This window comes from Eupeodes corollae, chromosome 3 (genome assembly GCF_945859685.1).
Source record: "Eupeodes corollae chromosome 3, idEupCoro1.1, whole genome shotgun sequence".
In the NCBI taxonomy this organism is placed as follows: Eukaryota; Metazoa; Arthropoda; class Insecta; order Diptera; family Syrphidae; genus Eupeodes; species Eupeodes corollae.
Window position 1 is genome coordinate 67,722,719 of NC_079149.1, and position 18,572 is coordinate 67,741,290.

General features: G+C 30.4%; 1 protein-coding gene across 2 annotated transcripts in view; it reads left to right on the top strand.

Moving 5' to 3' along the window:
* LOC129948782 (DE-cadherin) overlaps positions 1-18,572 on the top strand; it is a 73,623-nt gene that overhangs the window by 37,320 nt on the left and 17,731 nt on the right. Inside the window, exon 3 of one of the 2 annotated variants that reach the window (XM_056059800.1) lies at positions 13,176-13,202. The exons of the other annotated variant lie outside the window; for it this stretch is intronic. The gene's annotated coding sequence lies outside the window, so the exon portion shown is untranslated. The remainder of the gene's footprint in view (positions 1-13,175; positions 13,203-18,572) is intronic. 2 annotated transcript variants of the gene reach the window in all.

Consider the following 18,572-nt stretch of genomic DNA (forward strand, 5'->3'; position numbering starts at 1 on the left):
CTTTATACCCAGCTTCAGTAAAGATGTAAACACCTCAACCTTAACTGTTCCATAATAACAGACAGGTTTCAATATAACAATACCTCCTTTGCAATTGTGATGAAGTTTTTAACAACTTTTTATTTTCTCAAATCCTGAAAATAAAATGTTAAGCCATCAGGGCCATTAAATACAAAAGTACTCTTCGGATGTTTATTTTTTAAGTTCGAATGAAAGCCATTAAGACTTCGGCACGTCCAATCATGTATATTTTAAAATTTGAAACACTGCAAAGGCATGAAGATCTATCCATTGATCTTAAAATTTTAGATCAGAAATTGAATTTCACTTAAAACACAAACATTTTTGGTTTAAACTGTCCAGTACTTAAAAACGCTCATAAACAACGATACAATTATCGTTTTACCTATTTAGTAAGCGCAAAATAAAACTTCTTTTTTACTTCTTTTTAAAAACTCAAAATAAAACTTATTTTTTACATATGAAAAACTTTACAATTGGGCAAAAACAAGACTCGAATTTTCAATTGGATATTTTTGTTTAATTTTTTTGTCTAAACATCTCAAGGGATTAGTAATCAATGAAATATGTCACGAAAATCCTCAATATTTGGACAAAACACAAAAAGCATTTTCGAAAATGTTTGTGCGTATTCAGTTGAAGCACAGTGTATACATATGTATGTATAAAAGTTCAGAAATTTATCAGGGGCGAACTCAGGAAATAATTTCGGGAGGGTTCAAAAAGTATATACCTACTATATTATTTTTTTATTTTAAATGTCTAGTGTTTTTTTGTGTGTTTTACACTATTTTATATGCATTGGTACTAAGAAACATGTATGAATAAAAATTACATACATACATATATACAAATATGACTTGCTTTCACAAAACACTTCAAAGCTTAAACTTAATTTGTATTAATTTTAATTCCTAGTTCCAGTTGTCGATCCCATCATTCTTAGGCTGAACTCACACATGAATAAATGTGAGTTACAGAAAAAAAGAGATGAGGTGAGATTTTTCTATTTTCACAGTTTTCTTTTGTTTGTTTTCGAATATTCAAATTTACCGTAGATCAAACTCACCATGACAATACTAGAAATAGGGTCATATTCAAAGTTCCTTAATAGGTTCTGATTTTATCTTTGCTAAATTAAACTTCAGTTATTCATAGAAAATTAAAATCCATTTTAAAACGATAATCTGGAGTCTAAAAATAAACACGACGGAACCTTTGTTTAAGCTGTAACTAAATGTATTAAACGTCAAAAATAAACAAACTGATTGAGAAATTTAAATTACGAGACATTTTATTTCAAAATTTAAAATCAAAAATAAAATGTCAAAAGACTTAAGCATATGTTGCCAACTAACAGAGAACGAAAGCTCTACTTAACGTGATTAGATCCCTTTGAAATAGACGAAGACGATTTGTAGGAATGCTATCGATTCGAAAAAAAACGTTAGCAAAAAATACAGACATTATTGTTCTGATTTAGGGTGTTTGTGTTTTGTGCACAATTTCTATCACCGTAGCAAATTTATTTAAATTTTTCGTTTAACAAAGTTGAGAATTTGAGTTGGAAATTAATTTCATACCATTTTTGATATTATTCCCAAAACCCATACCTGCGTTCGCCCCTAGCCCTACACAAGAAACACATTAACAATAGAATTAATTGGCCAGTTTATATTTCTGAGATTTCTGATAATTTTCTCAGATGGATTGACATAGCAGCCTAGCAATCAAATAAGCTTTGCATATCTTTTCATCCTTTTTAGAATTGTGCGATAGAGAATTCTAGAGAAACCGAATCACAAAAATTCTGTTCTTATAGATTTCTGACACCAAAAGTGATAATTTCTATAAGAAATGTTGTTTATACATATTAAAATCTAAAAATACGGAAATCTCTAAGCTCTAAGAAAACTCGGCAAATCTATCTACAAATCAAATACATATATTGACTTTTTTTTGTAAACACGGATTGCTTTTTGAAGTTTAATTCAATTGCTTTTAAGTTTTTGCTTTGCTATACAAAAAAAGTTTGAATTTCGACTCCAGGGGCCCTACTCTGTAATGCGTTTGGAAAGCTGATATTTTCTAAAACGAATATTTTGTACTCGCTATTTTTATTGCGGATAAGATATTTAGTACTTACGGTATGACAAATCCGCATTTGGATTTTTTGTACCTGGCAATGCGTTTTCAAATGTTATTAGCGTTCAAAAACGACAATTTTGTTTCTACACCAAAAGAGGTAACGAATTGACATTCGAAGGTCGTTTTAAAAGGACACAAAAGGAAAATTGTGTAAAATAGATAAAAGAAAAAATAATTTTATTTAAAATTTAAGAAAATAAATTCCATTACAGGAATCTTGAATCGTGAATACCAAACAAAAGCAATTTGAAATTATGGTGGAATTCGTATGACTTGAAGGAAAAAAGTATACCTTGACAAAAGACAAATTTCAACCCAAAAAACGAAATGACTATTAAAAAAAATCAGCTTTACCTTTCTAAGCTTGAATTAAAAAGAGAGATGTGGCAATTGCAAAGCAGCTAAGTGTAAAAAAGTCATTACGATAATAATTCTCAAGTGATAATAATGACTGAATTTTAATTTAAAGTTTTTCCTCGACTTCTTTGTGATTTGTTTTATTCTTTTTATTTCATTTTTGCTTTGACAAATCTCATAAGAAATACTTCAAGACTCGGAAAATCTATTCTATAAAAAGAAAAAGTACTAGATGATTGTTTCCTTCGATTCTAACATTTTACAGAGTACGAATTCATAAACGAATCGAATATCACATTCGAATCGGATTGGCGTTCAAAACGCATTACAGAGTAGGGCTCCAGATCAGAGTTAAATTCCGGATAGCCAAATAAGAGCGACATAACCATATTTCAATTATCGGTTTCAAATCGTAACAGCAATACATTTTCCTTTGACGTGTAATGTATTTGTATTTAAAAAATGTAAAATTTGTTTAATTACTTTTCGACAAATACACATTACATTTGCATATACAGTACAAACGTAGATATTTTAAAATACCAATTTTGTTTGATTCATTTTTATGGTCGGTATATCACCGGATGTATGGTCGTGCTTAAATCTTCGCTATATCCACTATTGCTAAATGCATTATTTTTAATAATACATTCTAGACTAGCGTAGCGGTGCGGTGGTCTGCAACAAAGTTCAATTCACCCATAGATCACACAAAAAATTCTCTAAGCAATAAAAATGCCTAATAATCTTGATCAAAATTAAAAATTCTTAGCTTTGCTTTAGCTAAGTATTTTATTTCATTCGGTCTCACACTGACGGAATTGACCCTGTTTACATTGGCAGTTTCTTATGGTAAACAACACTTAAGCGAACACAGTGCTCTTTCGTGATTTTGAATCAACTATTTGAGAAGGCCCCAACGAATTCCACAGCATAGTAAAGCGCAGCCAGCGCAGTACAGCGTTGCCTTGCCTTTGGTTTTGTTTATTAATTTAGCGTCATCATAATTTTACCCAAATGTTGCCGGTACCGGTCGTGGTTATTCAAATGATTGTTGTTATTTTCTCTGGCGTTTTCCTCGTAAATCCAAAGCATACTTGGTTCGGTTAGGTATATGTTAGTATGTATAGTGTAATTTTATATAGAAAGGTTCATATTCTGTTATTCAAACACGAATGCAAAGCCTTGTCTTTATTTAAAAATACTTAGTTGTACGTAACTCCGGAAATCGTTACTAAATTAGTCAGAAACAAAACAATTTGATTGGATTTCGATTTTGATTTGCATATCTAAGCGTTTAGAACATTTTGTGAGTTATAGAGAAATGCAACATAAAATTTAGACATTGTTTAGAGTCGTAGGAGTGTGGCGTACGGTTACGACATCATGTGCGTGAGCTACAATGCTAATTGATGAACAATTGTACAAAAATGTGTTCTATCATTTCTGTTTCCCATGTATTCATTGAAGCGTTGCATTTTTGTTTGGTTGTACATATTATCAAAATGAAACAAAGATTAATGCCACCAATCCCATCAGATATACACGCGTTATCGTTGTTACGAAATAGGGGAATTCTTATTATGTTTTAAATTGGAAAACCACCAATTTGTTATTCATTTCAACTTTTAAAGAAACGTCCTTCTGTTTGATTATTTTTCTGAGATGGCACTCCTTGGTCACTTTGCTTGAAAAAACAAAAATTACCATTTCGACGGAGACAAATGTGGGAAATTTCTTCACTTACTCATTGTTTGTCATGGTTCATGAAGCTCATTTTTTAATATATTTGTGAAGGTCTCGTATTTAGTTATACATAGAATAAACGAAAAATTGAGAAAAATGTGCATTGTGCACTCAAGCATTTCTTGACTCTACAAAAATTGAAGCTAGACTGTACTCTTATAAGCAGAGGGTGATTCGATTTATTTAAGTTTCTAAGTATTGGCAACCCTTAGCTTCCAAAAAAAGGGCCGATTAAAACGTCGAATAAAATTTTAACTATTGCTTGTAAATGTGTACTTAAAATTGACAAGATATTATGATTCGTTGTGGCAGCAAACAATTTACAGCACATAAAAACAATTTCGTTAAATTTAAAACCGGATACACAGCCAATTACATCACAGTGATAGAAAATCATTTTAAACGGATGGGTTTAATTGTTGATTGTAGTTAAATTCGGTTTCAAAATGTTTTACTATTGTGCTTCTCCGATACCTACACGAGTTTTTTAGAAACGTTTTGAAGGGAAAGGTCTTCTGTTTTGCTTTTTAGTTTTATTCACATACTTAACAAATGAATGCACAGTGGTCAAAGTTTAAGCAACATTAAAAGGCTACAATTATACTGATCATACTACTGTGCATAACTTTTGTATGAACAAAATATTTCAAAATTCTGTTTGCTAAGATGCCGTTATTATTATTTTTCAGCTTATTTAAATCTTTGTTCAAGACAGTTTTATCACTAAGCATATTTAAGCACAACATTGTAAGACGATAAGATGTACCAATATTATGGTATTATACGTTTTGTGTGTTGTTTCTTTTTAGAATGGTTTTTTTTACAGATAATCAAAAAACAGAACTATGCAAACATTTTTAAGGATAGAGAATTTTATATTTGTTGATACATTTTTTTTAGATTTTAATACATATATTAATAGATGTTTGCTTAATTGTTGCTAATTGTTATTAATCAAGTCCAGAGTTTAGGCTATTTTTAAATAAATTTAAACCTGAGTTTAGTCCTTAATCTGTGGTTTAATTATAAACAAAGCAATTGCTGTGCTTAAGTTGTTATTTTCACAGCTAAATGTCATATTTATTTTTTATTTGTGAATTGAAAAGCTGAAAAAGTAAATTATCAGCCCTATTCTGCTATTCATCGGGGGGAATTTTTCTTGAAATTTCACTAATCTGTCTGTGTCGGTAACGTCGGTAATACTGCGCTGTATTCTTCTACTCAAGCGAACGAATTTATTACATACAATTCAGATCCGCATAAGAAATGTAGCGGATTTTTTATTTGATGTCTGGTTTGTTAATTGTTGATAGCAAAAATTATTTATTGCTTAATTTAGAATATTTGCAACAATAATTTCTGTAATGAACTTAAATACAGATATTGAAAATAAAAAAATGCACAACAACAACCGAACCCGAAGACCTTCGAGAATTTCGGAATAGCCTTAGAAACAGGCTCAATCTCCAAGGACCACCAATGAAAGACGTGGCTGAGTTTTTTTTGTACTTTCTAATTGTACTTTACAATTGGAATAAAAAGTCCGACACTGTCAATTTACAAAAATTACACAAATTAAAAATTTGGATTGATTAAACTTAATTTTTGTATGAATCAAAACAATAAATTCAACATTCTCAAGTTTTTCAAATGAACAGCTGTTTAGTTTAGGATAATGTAGTTCACCCGATGGATACAGAATGCAAAGGCAGTGTATCGAAAGGGTGAATCGAATATACGATCCATGTGAATAGCTGAATAGGGCTGTATATCAAATAAAAATGTCGATTGATAAAGCAATGGAAGAAGATATGGAATTCTTAGAGGAGTTTGAGTTATTTGGTAATCTGCATAATATGCCACCAAGAAAAAGGAAAATATACAAAACAAGGTTCTATTCATTTAAATAAAGCGACAAGAATTTTTACGAATGATATCGTTTGGATAAAAAAACAGTTATCATTTTTTTTGATATTATTATTATATTATATGTACATCCAATTTGAGAAATGACAGCACAAAAAAAAAACAAGTTCGAAAACATAGCAGTATTTTTTGCTTTGACCTTTCATTTGAAGTTTAATTGTAGTAAAATACAACCTTAACCTTGGGTTTTACGAAACACATCTGGAAAATTGACTAGGAATAAGAGCTGTGTTTATTTAACCAAGAAGCCTTAAACTATAGATCAATAAATCACGACTTTAGTAACTCTCTATGAATACGCCCCCATGGTGTTCTGTTAAGTGAGTATTTTGATATTCACTTAATTTAAAGGCACACAATTCTAAACGAATAAGTAAAATGTTAAAACCACTAATATCAATTAATTCAGCTAAAGAGGTGATTAACCTGATTTTAAACTATTTTAACATCTTACTTTCTCTTGACAATTTCCTAAAGTTAAAATCAAATGGCGTTTAGCAATTTGTTAAATCCATATGACATCTGTACAAGCAGTGGTTCGAATGGTCTAGTTAACCGTAGCGACATCCAATTATTAGGTCCGTTTTAGCATATTTCTTTGTTTATTTTCACAAAATGTCACCTTTTAGATATGTTTAGATGCAAGTTGTTTTTTAACAAAAGCTTATAGCAATTTATAAATTAGCAAAACGAAAAGAAGGGTTTAAAATGTTGGACTCCCTTAGTAAATAGCCAAATATTTTGTAAATTGCTAACTAGTAAATTGTTAAACCCTTAATAATACGTTGTTTAGGATTTTGCGCCAAAGTGTTTTGAAATACAGAATTTAGGGCACACAGAAATATGAGCAAGTTCATACAGTAATGAACAGAATTTTAATCATAAATACTTCCAGAAAACAGCATTGGAACACCCTAACTTCTTTGATACCTCTGCTTTAAAAAAAACATGCACAAATGAATTGAATTTGACTTCTGATTTAAATCATTACACAGTTATTTTTACTTGGTCTTTGCCAAGCTTTTTTGTATTGAAAAAAGAATAGAAACGATCTTCGACTGCGTCTTCTACTTCAATTTCAAGTTTTTTTTAAAAAACTATGTACCATGTACATTTTCAAAATCTCTTAAATCAAACGAAGTAATATTTTGATGAAAAATCACAAAAATATTCGTGACAATTTGGTCTTGGCAAAAGTATTGGATAAGAATTAAGAATGGTATTATTTTTGCTTAGAATAGTTTAAATTAAATTGTTTAAGTGTAAAGTCTTTTTAAGATAAAAAAGATGTTTAAAATTTAAAATTTTAAGATGGAGCTCTATGCCACACAGACCGGTCCATAAAAACTTATTTGAGGAAAGAAAACATCCCTCTGTTGGACTGGCCGGGAAAGGAGCCCGTATATGAACCCAATCGAAAACGTGTGGCAGCTGATGAAGAGGAAAGTAGCTTAAGATGCGGTCACTTATTGAAAGAGTAATTCACTTGTGAAATCACCACCCACAAATGCAGGAAACAGTCAAATCATACATTGACTGTATGCCGCTCAGAATTGAGTCAATTTTTGAAACAAAAGGAGGTTCAACAAAATATTGAAAATATTACTTAAAAATTCTTTAAATATGTTGCTTTATTTCTAGAAAGTAGTTTATATTCTGCATATAAAATAATTTGAATGCATTACAATATTCGAAAACCTGATTAAATTAACTAGTAACTAATATTTTGCATAAAATCTAAAGTCCCACATGGATAGGGACTGTATATACATTTTTTCTGCAATAAAAAAAACCAGATAAGTTCAACAATTAAATGTTCATAAAAAACCTCGATGGTATATTCAACTGGAATTATTTCAACATACTTTTTGTCCTATTCTTACCTTTTTTCCACCTACTTTTAGTGGTCAGACAAAGAAACTTGTGTTTACTCATTTAGATATTCTGCAGGGTTCGGGGTCACTTTGCTTTCGCTTAATCGATTAATTAAAACTAGTGACGCTCTATAAATAATAGTGTCAACATGGTTTATGCCTATAAGTTCTATAAGTGTATTTGTGCGCTGTAACTATAACTTAACTTAAAACAATCAACCCTCGGCATCCGCAAGGCTCTTACAACCTATATTCTGTTAGATTGACTGAACTAAGTTATTGATTTTTTATTATTGGCATAACAAACGAGTGCAAAAAGTTAAATTGATTCATAATTGAAAGACTTAACTTGGGCTGGTCTGGAATAGCGTTTCGATGCATTGCAAGTCGTAATATAGAATGATAAAAACACATTCGACAAATAATATAGAATAGAAAATTGAAACGGGGAATGACTTCCGTGTACTGAAAACGAATCTATTTATTATCAACTGAGTTGCAACTTACAAGACTTTCCTTAGGCTTATAACAATGAATTTCATTCTTTTGCGGGGAAAAAGAGTATTTTCTTTCCCATCGCGTCGCGTCGGTCGTCGTCGTAGTCATAGTGAGAGTTGCCTTATCTATAGAGTTTCGTTTATTTATTTTGTATATTATCATCTCTGATGATATTTACTCAGAAATAAAAATAAATTATCACCGAACGTTAGTTTGCAGTTGTTATCACAAAGATAAAAATGAATTCTCATTTAAGGCAGGTAGGCTGTTGAGCGTTATGTTCAAATTTACGAAAAAACGAAAAGAATGTTATTCAATGGAGTATAGCCCCGCTTGGTTTTTAATTCCTATACCTATAAAACTGGCCCAAAGGCTTGGCAGAAAAGTTTTAAAATAAAAATTAAAATATAATTCAAGTATTCTTACAAATGTATGTTTTGTTTTGTAAATTCTTGTGCCTACCTAATATTCAGTATAATATCGATTTTTGTTAAAGAAGCTTTTTTGAGTTTGAAATAATCAGCTCAGTGAAAGACTTTAGGGCTAAGAAATCTTCAAAAATCAAGAAACATATTCCAATTTTAAAAAAGCTGAAACTAATAAGAATGAAAGTTTGCATCCTTATACTCATATGTATATAAGAAAACTTAAGACGATTTGCTATGAGTGCATTTTGGGTTAGTGTAAAAAACATTTCCACTTCCATAATTTGAAAAATGTTCAGTAAAGGAAAATAAAAGATGATGTATTTTTCAGAAGTTTTAAAATTAACGTAACCAATATTTAAGGATGCCTTTAAATTAGTGTAACATTGAGAACTGAGAACTTAATTTTTTTAATGCTTTCAATGGCTAAGATTTCTGCTTCGGTTTTATTTTTAAGAAAATTAGAGGATACAAATTTCAGATGATAATACAGTATTTTATTTTAGCTATAAAAGTATTAATGTTTTGGAATTTCTTATTGAACAAAATTTAAAGCAGAATAATATGACAGAAAATAAGGAAATAGTGAATGCCCTATAAGCTGTATACCTACAGACAAAATATCAAGCCCACTTTCGTTGACTTTTTTGGACATGTTTTTAGTATAAATTGTAAATTAATTAAATAATATCGTTTTGTATGTGTACCTACTAAAACAAATAATTAATAAATTAAATAATTATTCAAAGTTTTATCTAAATCCGTTTCTTTTACGAATCTATAAATTGTCTTATACTGTGGTGTTCAAAATAATGCTTGAATTTCAGGGGAGAACGCAGGCAAGGGTTTTGGGGGTTAAACCCCCCCAATATCCATTATTGTTCAAAAAAAAACAGAAATGGTACAAAATTAATTTCCAACTCAAATTCAAAAACTTTGTTAAACGAAAAATTGTAATAAATTTGATACGGTGATAGAAATTGTGCACAAAACACAAACACCCTAAATCAGAACAATAATGTCTGTATTTTTGGCTAAAGAAAGACAAATATTTGTCTTGTTTTCATTCATACTAACAATTAAAATGTTTAGTATTGTTATTTTCCAACACTGAGGTAGAAGATGAAGGGTTTTTAACTTTTTGTATAGAGCTTAGTATTATTATTAACACAGAGATGCTCTCTTTCGCTTTGTTTCTTATGGCTAAAAATGAAAAATGAACTTGTTGTACTCGTTTTTTAACCGATCTCACTTATGATACATTTAAATATCAAAACACCGAAAAATTGTTCAGTTCATTTATATTAGCTTTAACTGTTAATTAAAAAACATATCTTTTGACTTAACTTTTTACACTTCTTGAATTGTGACACAAGTATATTTTAAAACGAAAACAGCAACCCTATTTGCATTTGTCGCATTATTTCCCTATTTTTCAAGAACAAGAATCAAATTAATAATGTAAGTTATGTGATGTCTCCTTAATTCAATATTTTTAAACATTTAAATGCGTTTCTGCATTTGAACATACCTTAATGTAAGACACAAAACAATATGGGGCATATTCATAGTCATATTTAAACTCGAGACTATTTTAACTGGAGTCTAAATTTAACATGCAGGTTAGACACAGCTGGTATTCAGAAAGAATATGCTAGCTCTGTTTAGTAAGAAACAGGTTGAAGGCATATTCTACTACAATTTAAAAAAAAATCACTTAAACTTAAACCTTTACAAAATGGCTAGTAGAGGGTAACAAAATAAATTGCTAGCTGAAGAGCCAAAATCTTTGAAACCTTTTTAACTATTTTGTTTGCTGTTAGTTGAGAAATCTTATGAAGTCGGCCTGGTGGTTTTAAGACTTCGAAGCACGCAGATATAAGCAAACATTTCATTGAATTTTGATCTTTAATATTTAGAAGGTGAATCATAACCTTGACAGTTTTATTTTTCTCGAATCGATACCTTTCATACAAATCGTCTTTATCTATTTCAAAGGGGTCCAATCATGTTAAGTAGAGCTTTCTTTTGACATTTTAATTTTTGATTTTAGTTTTCAAATAAAATGTCTCGTAACTTAATTTTCTCAATCAGTTTGTTTATTTTTGACGTTTCATACATTTAGAAACAGCTTAAACATAGGTTTCGTCGTGTTTATTTTTAGACTCCAGATAATAGTTTAAAAATGGATTTAAATTTTCTATGAATAACATAAACTGAAGTTTAGTTTAGATAAGACGAAATCAAAACTTATCAAGGAACTATGAATATGAACCCATCTCTTCGGTCTAAAGGCTCGGAACGCATTCAAAATCATTAATTCTAGTATTTTCATGGTGAGTTTAAGAAAAACGTGTTTGACAGTTTCAAAATTCAATCCAGCAATCTACGGGATATTTGAATATGCGATAACAAACAAAAGAAAACTGTGGAAATAGACAAATCACACCTCATCTCTCTTTTTTTTAGTACCTATAGAAAATGGTACATTAAAAAAATAATATAATATATATTTTTTGAAATAGCACATCTCCCCGCCCCCAAATTATTTTCTGCATTCACCCCTGTTCTTGAGTACCACATTTGAGAGACAGTTCTCCAAGGATTAATTTTGCTAACAAAACTTTGACCTTTAGGGATTTACGCTGTTGCCTTCAAATTTAAACATTGATCGCTTCTCATATTGGAAGACGAAAAAACTGTTTTCCATCCATCTTAAACGGATACCTCCTCGTTTCCTTAAACTTCTTCTTTTATTTTTTGTTGCATTTATTACTATGTGGCATATTTAACTAAAACTCAAACACTGAAACGGCAACACCACACAATCTACTTATAATTTACACCGAAAATAGGTAGTAAAATTGAGCTCACTGAATTCTAATTTCGATAGAAATTTGTATAGCCGTTGCTCGTTCCCAAATTAAATGGAAAGTTCTCAAGTCTGTTTTAAAAATCTCGATACTAAATTCTCCTGCTCTGCCAAGCTAGCTGAAAAAATTCTCAGAAATATAAAATTGTCAAATTCTTGTTGAAATAAAACTATTTCACACAATAACACATAAAAGTGACAATTCTAATCCAGAATCAAATTGCACTTCTTTACAGAATCAGTGCCGTCTTTTTTTCTAATTGAACACTTTAGGGGCCTTTTACATCGCTCAAAAACCACCGCCATATTTCATACCTTTCGGTGTTCTACTGATATTTTTATAAACAATTGTCGAATAAGCTGTTGCATTCCCCCTCTCAAACGATTTGTCCGTAATACTCGCAATTTTAGAGCTCGAACTTCTAGAGCTCGCACTTTCTCATTTTGAGTGAATTAGAAAAAAAAGAAGCTGGGATGCGACCCACACTGATAACTTCCCATCACGTCTGTCAATTTGTCTAACTTAAAAGGTTTGTAGTTTTTCGTGCTTTGTTAAAAAAGATGTCGATTGAATTATTCCAAAAAAATATAGTAATTTATAAACAGGTACAAATTTCGGTTAACCCTAAATATCTTACGAACCAATAACGCTAGAGACTTGAATTAAATTGTATATTATATATTGTAATGCGATACAAAAAAAAATTCCAATTAACGCTTTTTTTATAAATTAAAAAAAAACTCAAAAACAATTTTATGACACGAAAAATAAAGTTTTTAACATCTGGTAAAATTTTAAGAAAAATCGAATTGACAGTTTTTTTTATAAAAAATAAAAACCTAAAAAAACATTACTCAAAGTTGGTAAAAATTGATTTTCGACTCAAATATCTTTTAAAACTTTGAGATATTGGTTTAAAACTACTTTTAACTTTTAAAAAAATATTGTTTTGTAACATTCAGTAAAATTTTGAGAAAAATCTAACAGTCCGTTTTCTTAAAAAAATAAAATCTACAAAAAATAGTACGCAAATTTGGTAAAAATTGATGTTTGGTTCTCGATATCTCTTAAATTAATTTTATTCATCTATTTTGTAAAATTTCATGAAATGCTACTAAAATTGGTAAACATTTGTTTTCGACTTATTAAAAATACAAACTTTTAAGCAACTTTTAATTTATCTTGCAAAATTATAACTTGACATTAGCTTTGACTTTGAATTTTTAAAAACAAACAATTAGTTATTTAAAAAATCTGTTTTTATTGGTTATTGCGAATTTATCAGTAACGTTTCTTTTTAATTTCAGGGCCACCATCAATGCATTAATTAAAAGGTAAATTCATTTTTTAAGAAAATTATATGTTCAAATGATCCATACGTATATATTTTCCTTAAATTTAAATATAAAAAAAGCAATTATTGTTATAAATTAATAGTTAAACTTTTTTATAATCTGCTATTTTTTAACTAGTCACACAATAAATGATGAACCAGTTGCACTGATTTGATTATGATGCAATTTGATGGATCATTGTAGTTTGGTGATATTCATCAATGGTCTTAATATATGTTCAACTGAGTTTAAGGATCAGGTATATTTAAGCAATCATTATTGTATACTACCACTAGATCTAAGACAGATCGCCAAATCGAATAAGTTTAAATTGAACTACGGTTCTTTTGACTAACTTATGTGTTTAGGTTTAGGTGTTTAGGTTTTGAACCAAGAATTGAGCAGTTTGAAAACTTATACCTAGAGTAAAACTATCCATCATCCAGCTCTTGGAGGAGATTTCCTCGGGACGAAACACATCACAATATTCGTCTTCTTCCGAAAACATTTTCTTAATTTAAAACAAAAAAATCTTTCAAGACAAATTAATTAATAAAAGATGACATATGAATTTAGCAAATTGCTTAAAGTTAAAGTAGAAATTCCGTGATTTTAACTTTAATAAAATGCTAAATATTTCTTTGAAATTTCACTGAATCGTAACGACACGTGTATAAGCAGTAAATTTTCCATGACCATATTGTTCACTAAAAAGACAATCATAGCTTCAACCATTTTAGCCGCAAAGACTAAAACTGTTAAAAAGATTATTTAAACCCTTAAAAAGATTATTTTAAGAAATAAAGAATTTCATGTTAGTAGTCAAGCAGTATTTTATTCATAGAACTGATTTTTTACAGAATCAGTTGATCGCTTTTGACCTAAAGATGTTTCAAATCCATATTTTATTCATTAATATTTATATTTTGTATTTATTTTTTTGCCTCTCCGTATATAAAAACAGAATTTTAGATATTCCATTTAACATTCAAATATTATTGTTTACTCTACTCAATAATTTATAGCTTTATGAGCATATTGTTTGCAAGCCTCTACGGAATACAACATGCATTGCAATTACATTATTTTCATGAACGAGGGTTGGACACTTATTGCAGCATAAATCACCACAAATTCCAATTATTTTGTCATTGTATATTCAGGCAATACACGTGATTTCACAAAATCACATCTAAAAAGAAAAGAATCACAAATTGCAAGGGAAGATAGTACATTTCAAGCCCCCTTCATAAGTAGGGTTGCGATAAACGATTCAGCTGAAGGTTTTTATTTGTATTTTCTCTGAGAATAATGTACTTATAGGTAAACAAAATTAAATTTTGCTTTCCTCATCACGAAGTCAAACATATGTAACTATATCCCAGACCAGATGAAATTCGTTTGGAATCGAAAAAGGGGGAAAGCCAAACAAGCTGCAAGCATTGATGCATTTAGTAATATTTGAAGTGTGCAAAACATACCCGTAAAGTGCTTAATGAGAAGATAACAATATAGCAACCAGATACATATTTCGTCCAGAAAAGGGGAGAGATATTCGGCAAGCTTTTTAGATGGGTTTTGGCTTCACTATATACATTTGTGACATCAGCAACTCGCTACCTTCAGGTTATCTTTGCTTTAGGCCATATGCAATGTTCCATTAATTTGTTGAATCATGATATGATCAGCCTACGTGTTTTCAAACGAGACGAGAAAATCCACATGTTCAATTGTACAATATATGATAAGAAATACAACCTTCGTAGTTTTACACTGGTCGACAAAAAGAGCCTTTTTTTCTGTTGCATAAACAAAAGAATACAGCTTTATGGGATTAAGATGTTCGGTTAGATTTTTCTATCACATCAGAGTGCGAAAAATGCTAAAGACAACCAAAAACGGTTAACTTAAAATATTAAATATATCTTAACAATAATTTGTACTTTTGCAAAGTACAAATCTCTTTCTTTTTGATATAGATTTTAATAAATTTAACATTCCTCCTAATTTTCGTAATTTCTCAATAGTTATCAAATAACTTTTGGAATCCAAACTCCGACCTTAGCCACATTTTTACAACAACAATTTGGTCTGAATGCACTTGAACTTTTTGACTGCAGCGTGGGAGAACATCAAACTGAGTGCTCTTTACCCTCAGCAGCACCTCCTCCGGTGTATATTAATAATGAGTAGGAGAACAGTGCCGTCTGCCAAACAACAAGTACTAGTAGTAGATTTATTAATTTATGTATTTTAAGCTACAATATAGCTGGAATTAAAAACAAAATGCTATATTATTATATTGATTGAAACGTTTTTTGAAGAAGGAAGACAGAATAAAATTTCTAAATATTTTACGGACTTTAATACCAGCTATATTCCGGCTGTAAGAAATAATATTCACGGTAAAGCAAGTGGGGGAATATTGTGTGGTATTAAAAAAATAATAAAATTAGTAATTTTGTAAAGTTTAGAATAGTTGAAAGTAAATTAGTTTTCAAGATAGATGGTACCACAACCCATAAAACTCACTTCATTGTCCCATTATATTTGAACTGTAATAATTGGTTCAACAATTATGAAGAATTTTACGGTTTTTTAGATAATTTTAAATTCAAAAATTTAATGTTGATCGGTGATTTCAATCACCAGAATTAGTCTTTCTCAAAATTCAAGAATCGAAGAATTGAATACCTTAACGGATTTATTCTCAACTAGAAAATCTAAAGATGAAACACTAAATAGAAACGGAAGAATGTTAATTGAATTATTTAAATGTTTCGGTTTTTGGGTCTTTAATGGTGTATCGAGAAGTGATGTTTGTGGTGAACTGATCTTTGTGGGTGGGCAGGGAAGTTCAGTTATCGATCTGTGTGCAGTGAATGGTGATCGGAGTCAGGCTGCTTATGATTTTGAGGTATTATTAGCAACTTTTACGTCTCATTTACCAATTTTGGTGAATACAAACTTCTTGCATAAAACACATAGCCCAAGCTTAGATAAAAATTCAAGGCTTAAATGGATACCTCAGGAGGGAGAGAGAAAGATTAATCCTTCACGTTGGGCCACTTAGGAGAACAAATAAGCGAACATTTTAGATTATCTGCTTCCCGAATTAGTTGTCCCAAGCAGCTGCAACCCAGAAATAAATGGTTAATTTAGATCATTTTAAGTCAGCATATCTGGAAGCTAACAAAATATACAAACAGGTCTGCGAGACTTAAAAGTTAAATTACACTCTTAAGCGACCAGCTTAGAAAGGTGTACAGATTCAAAGAATTTTTGGTATAATGTAAGGGACTTGGGGGGATACAATCGTATGTCTTCAAGTGTATTACAGCTGAAGTTTTGGCATCCCATTTATGTTCCTTGTTGACATGTCAAGATAACTTGCACTCGTTTCATTACGCATGCCCAAATACAGTCGATAATTTGCTTGATTCTGTAATAGTCCTTGATGAACTGGAACAAGCTCTTTTTAACATGAAAAACAATAAGTCTCCAGGAATTGATGGCATTCCCGTTGAATTTCTAAAACACTCGTCTTTAGAATACAAGCAATATCTTTTTTCTTTTTACAAGAACTTGTCAATTCTGCTTGCATTCCCACAAGCTTTAATAAAGCTGTTATATTTCCAATATTTAAGAAAGGTGATGCTAGCTTTCCTGAGAATTACAGAGGTAATTCATTATTAAATTCCATTAGAAAAGTATTTGCTAGAATCCTATACAAAAGACATATCAATTGGGTAGAATCAAACAATCGCTTAAGTATGTTTCAAGCTGGTTTACGTGAGGGCTTTTCAACGGTTAACCATATTTTGGCTTTATCGAGTATTGCTAACAAATGTATCCAAAAGAAAAAGAATATGTATGCTTGCTTAATCGACTTAAAAGCTGCATTCGATACCGTGAGTCGACAAACTGTCATTTAAAAAATGGCCTTACTTGGTATATCTAGAAAATTTCTAAGTATCTACGAAAAATTTGTATGTACAACTTATGCTACAGTTTGGGATATTGACAGGGTTTCAAGTCGGTTTCAAATGACTGCAGGTGTTCCCCAAGGATGTATCCTCAGCCCAATCTTGTTTGCCCTCTACGTTGAAGATATTTTAGATAATTTACCCGGTGGAGTTTATTTTTCTGACATTCGTATAAAAGTACTTTTTTACGCGGATGGCTTGGTTATGCTAGCGGATAACCGATCTTCTCTCCAGCTCCAAATCAATAGGGTCGAAACGTACTGCAATATCTGGGAACTTAAGATAAACTCAGAGAAAACAAACATAATGGTATTTGAGGCATGGATTTGTAAAAGGTTGAGAAAAGAAAGGTGGTTCCTTAACAACCAACCTATGAAATAGTACAGAAATTGAAATATCTAGGAGTTTTAATGTCTGTTAACGGTAGCTTTAATAAACATGTTCATCGTAAGAGTAAAGAAGCTAAAGTAGCTTTCAACAAAACATAGACTTACGAACTTACCGAGTTTTCCAAGCAACCATTAACAGTTGCTTGTCTTACGGTATTCAAGCTTTTGATCACATCTATTTTTAAGAATTTGAGTTGATACAAATCATCTTTTTCAAAAGATTATTTCGGTTACCTAATTTGACTCCGACCTATGCAATTTATTTTGAGCCTGGAATTGCGCCGATTTATATTAAAAATTTAAAATTTTGCATGCAGATTTTCTAACAAGAGTAATGAGTAAACCAAGTTCGAATCTTCACACATCTATCATGAAGGTACTTTTGCCAGTTATCTATGAGTTTAACATAGATAACTGGCAATATATCTTTTGTTATTGCAAATGTTTTTGAAAATATATATGTTCAACGTCTAAATAAAGCATCATCATCGTCAACAAGAGAAATATATAGAAATCTAAGCCTCTCCTTAAATACTAATGCGACAAATTATTTCAATAATAGACTTTATGCGAGAGCTATAGGTGCAATTTTCAGAGCAAGGGTTGAAATATTGAACTTGAATTATATTCCGCATCGGTCTCTCCTTTGCAATTATTGTAACAGAAGTGGGCGTGACGATATTTACCATTTCATAGTTATTTGTCCGATACTACAAGAAGTCCGAAGGCTCTATTTTCAACATGGTGTAATCTCTAGAGAACAAATGTTTGGTGTAATGAACGGATCCGTTGGGTGGACAAATCTCTTCATGTTCTGTGACCATGCTTTTAATTATCGAAGAAGCTTTTCAACCTTTAATTTTTTTTTTAATTCTGTTTTCCTAAAAATATTATTTTACAAATTTCCAAAACAATTCATAATACTACTTTATAAAAACGTAAACTAAGAAATGTAATGAAAACCTACCAACTGTTTATGTTATTAAAGCAAATGT